At 37.2% G+C, this 4,461-nt stretch overlaps 1 long non-coding RNA gene and 1 pseudogene across 1 annotated transcript in view; one reads left to right on the plus strand and one right to left on the minus strand.

Moving 5' to 3' along the window:
- The first annotated feature begins 2,565 nt into the window (after positions 1–2,565).
- Positions 2,566–4,461, plus strand: part of LOC107689222 (acyl-coenzyme A thioesterase 5-like) — a 29,708-nt pseudogene continuing 27,812 nt past the window's right edge.
- The window catches only part of LOC107689223 (uncharacterized), a 45,717-nt gene continuing 44,038 nt past the window's right edge, over positions 2,783–4,461 (minus strand). The window contains exon 3 of the long non-coding RNA XR_001634316.1: positions 2,783–2,993. This is a non-coding gene — a long non-coding RNA (uncharacterized LOC107689223). The remainder of the gene's footprint in view (positions 2,994–4,461) is intronic.

Raw genomic sequence — 4,461 nt, forward strand, 5'->3', positions numbered from 1 at the left:
GGCTACTACAGTAAACATTTAAATTGCACTTTTTAAATCTTTAAAGCTTTTTTTTCTTTTTTTAATATGTAAATTATTCATGGCTTAAGTAAATAAGTTCACCATTATAGTTCTGACTAACAAGCTACTGTTTAAAAGACATTAAATGGCTTTCTGAAGTTAATGTAGCATGTTGTTTACAAGCTGTTTTACTGACTTTTAGTTGTTACAAATCAGAGTTGGCAAGTATATAAGAGCTAACACACTGCAGCGAGTTATTTTAAGCAGAAGACATGTGCAAAATTTACTTGCGCCAGTGCTGCCACTTGAACTAAATATAGGCAGATACAAATACAGATAAAGAGTGCCAAAAAATTATTTGAATTTCATGGTAAAATTAACAGAATTTATTTGACAGACTTTATTCCTAATTAAAAGTAACAAATCACAAGGTTCAGTGGCGACAAAGGCCCATTGGAAATATGTACCTCTAGTCTAAATACATTTCTGCAAAACTGAAAAAATGTACGTTTCCAGTTTTTTTTTTCACGTTCCCAACAAAACTTTTATTCCTTTTCACACAAAGTATGATTTGCAGGTCCACAGTTTCTATTAATAAAGCCTAATTTTTGCACAGTTACTTGAGGAATATCATGTTATGAATTCAGAACAATTTTAACATGCTGACATTTGAAAACTGATACTTTTGATCATTAGTGTCACATATCCAGCTTCCTATGTATGGGTTTTTATATTCAGTAGGTTTGTTCGGTAGCTCACGCAGTATGGCGTTCAACTTGAAAGGTGAAGAGCTCGGGTACAAATTCATCTGGATCTACGGTTCCACTAAACAGTTCAAACCTGCATATAAGGAGGTTCAAATGGCACGGTTTTTATACCAGTTTTGCATTTATTAACACTATCGGGTATGTTTAAGGTTGGGTTTAGGGTAGGGGATATTTCCAACACATTAGTGCATTAACTTTTAGCGACACTCCCCGGATATTTGAATTGCGAATCACCGCAATACGTACCTGAAGCAACATAATAAATACACAGCAATACGTGCCTTTATCAACGTAACAAAAATGTGCCAGGGTCACATATTAAACCCGCATTTCAGCACCACTCAACCAGCTGCCTGGGTTGCTCATTGAGATTATTGGGTGGTAAGGCGCACTACAAATGTTTAGTAAAGATTTATTAAGCCTCAAAGCTCACATATTCTCAGCTGAATGTGAGGGGGTTTTGCCTTTGTATCTTAATAAAAACCTTAATTAATCAGACTCTTGTGCTGGGCAATCAATCAATCAATCAATCAATAAAAATGTGTTTAAAAACATACATAAATTATTTACAGGGTAAGTAACTACTATCTCTATAGTTCTTTTTTCTAGCTAACAAGCTATTGTATAATGGACATTAAATGGTGGGAAGAGTGGCCAATTAAATGAGAGCTAACTGCAGAAAGTTATTTTAAGCAGAAGATATGCTCAAATTTGCTTGCGTCAGTGCTGCTACTTGAACTATATATATAGGCAGATAAATTAGCTGCACCTTAAGCACTGTGGTTGAGAAAACCATATGACTATAATAATATACAATTATGAGGAGTTTCACTGCAGCATTATTCAAATATAAATGTCTGTGTATGGCACATGTTACAGTATTGAACCAAATAAACCGTGTGAACAATTTGATTTCATTAAGGTAAGTCATTTGATTTTTATAATTTGCTATGAAACACATAAAATATTTTTAAAACCCATTCATAATGCATGATTTTTTTTAAACTTTTAACTGTGGTTGGCATGTTAAATGCTTTGGTCTTTGCACAGATCATAGCTATATACATACGTTTCTAATCAGACACCATGATCACAGTACATCATCAGCATCTGATCAAGAGAAATAAGTATACAACAGCATGTACATATTAACCTGTCTCACAGGAGTGATGCGATCACATATGCACAGGTTCTAATTACAGGTGTAAATGGCAGCATATTGTGATCAGTCAAACAACATTCGAAGGTGGCATGTGACCATGATGTTTTATGTGAACCAACAAGTCTTCTCTAGCTTTCAAGGCTACTTTGATTGTATCTTTGTAAATTTGTTGAAATAATTCATATTTTTGCATCTTGATCCTCGAGTTTCCTCAACATGCCTTGTGCTGTGATACTGGGTTTTTATGTTAGAATTTGTTGTTGTTTTTGCAATAATGCAAATGCCACTTAAGTTAGACACCAAAATACAATTTCAAAATACTATTTTCAAATGTAGTCAGATGTTTTCGTTTTTTTAATTGTGTGAGATATAAAATATTGGGTCAAATGTAAAATACTAATTAACAGCAACAAACCATTCTATAAAAAGAATACTAAGAAAATGCAATTTTTACAAAAGTAGGTTGAAACTGTGTTAACCAAGGGAGGAAGGAGGAGAACTGATATTTGGATATTGCTATTATTTTTTTGTTTCAATAGAACGTGCAAGCACAATATTTGGAGAATGTACACAGTTATTTTTAGTACAACAACAGTTTATAGTAACCACGGCAGTTAAGTCACTTTTTAACCTCTCATGTAATCTCTGTATAGGACTGTGAGCACTCAGAATGGGACACGTCCACTGCTCTCTGTCCAGACCAGTCGAGGGCTGGTAGATGAGAAGTTTCAGATTGTTGTGACAAATTTACCACTAAAACAAGAGGTGACGCTACACTCTCTACATCAGTCAGAAGACAATGACTTCTGGGAGGCATTTGGACAGTACATCAGTGATGAACACGGGACAGTGACAGGTGCATAGTACAGTCTGATGCATGACCTCTACAAAAATTACAACCTGATACATTGTTGTGAAGGAAAACCAAGCTTCTGCTCATTCTGGATCATCTCTAGAGGTTAAGTTGCACTTTAGTGTTGTAGGCAGTGGTCATCTGATGGGTTGGCAGAGATTACAAGGTGCTCAATCTTCAAAAGGTTGAGCTGGATATTACTCTCCATCATCTAAGCCAAGATGTCAGAAGCAAAAAAAAAGGCTACAGTCATGATTTGGGTCATTGCTTTAACTACATCATCTAGGTTCTTAAGAGCTTCGCCAAGCTGGTCTTTCAGCCCTAACCAGGCTGACCACCAACCAACTGATTGGACCATCTAATGTCCATAGCTTACATACAATAAATGACCTTAAGTTAGTAACTATGTAAAACCTTTTCATAGGTTCACCTGATGCTACGTCAGTAGCTGACATTACCCAGGTGTGACAGTTTTCTGAAGAATGTATAGAAACCATAGGCGGAGTTTACGGGGGGCTGGAGGGGGCACCCCCCAGACGAGTGTCAATCATGATTTTGTCTGAGCTATGAACAAAATATAAAAATGAAATAATTTATATTTTCTCATTTGATTTGTATTATCTTGTTATTTTAGTGGATAGAATAAGTACGTTTTGGGCTAAATTAATTTCTATGATATTTAAGCCCCATCCTCGCGAGCGGCGACTCATCATGATTCTTAACTTGTCGCGATAGGCCACATAAGAAGACTGAATAATGGAAATTCATTGTATTTTTTGTATAAACCCGCGAATAAAAATGTGGTGGACTGAGTCACTGCTGGCTGAATTGGACAGGCGATTTTCACATGAAGCGTTGGCCTCGAGTGTGGCATGTGACGCAGTATTCAGTTGTGAGAAAAACGGCATCAGTCCTCTACTAAGCATGTACGCAAGCCTTAAGATTCACCCTCAGCTTGTGACAGCTGAAAAGGATCTTGTAAAATGTGCATACACATCGCCGATCACTCTTGAGAAACTTAAAGATGAAGTAGGCTACAGAAGGACAAATATCCAAACTTTTTCAGACTACTGCAGCTTGCACTCACGCTGCCCATTGGTTCGGCTTAGAGCCCTGCACGGGCCTCAAAAGCCCGGCCCGTGTCCGACAGCTTTTCAGAAATACCGGCCCGAGCCCGTCTTTTTTCCCCTTCTCCCAAAACAGCTTATACTACTGTTTCAGCTATTAAAATGGTTCAGTTTTGGTTATGTAATGGCAAAGTGATTATATTTAATTTAGTTTTTGTTTTTTAAAGTAACAACCAAGCAGCCAGCGGCAGACAGTGAGCCTATGTTTGATTAGTCTCGCGTAGCCAGACCTTCAGACTAATGGCTGAAGGTCTGGAATCCATGGCAGCTTTCATTAGCCAAGGCCAGCCCATGAGGCCGTTTGACTGACATGTCAAACAACCAATCACAGTTTGTTTCTTTTCAGCATCACGTTTCAAGAGAGTGCAAGCTAAAGCGCGCTTTGCAGGACATGAAGGCGCCAGCGCGATCGCTTGCATTTTTTTCAGTGGATACGCTGTCATTTTTGCTCATAAAGGTAAGAGTAATACATCATTTGTAACTGTAAAGGGTCTACTTTTATTTGTGTGCACTCACAATATCAACAAAACGTTGTGCTTTTATAAAATAAAG

This window comes from Sinocyclocheilus anshuiensis, unplaced genomic scaffold, assembly GCF_001515605.1.
Source record: "Sinocyclocheilus anshuiensis isolate Anshui unplaced genomic scaffold, SAMN03320099.WGS_v1.1 scaffold882, whole genome shotgun sequence".
Classification (NCBI taxonomy): Eukaryota; Metazoa; Chordata; class Actinopteri; order Cypriniformes; family Cyprinidae; genus Sinocyclocheilus; species Sinocyclocheilus anshuiensis.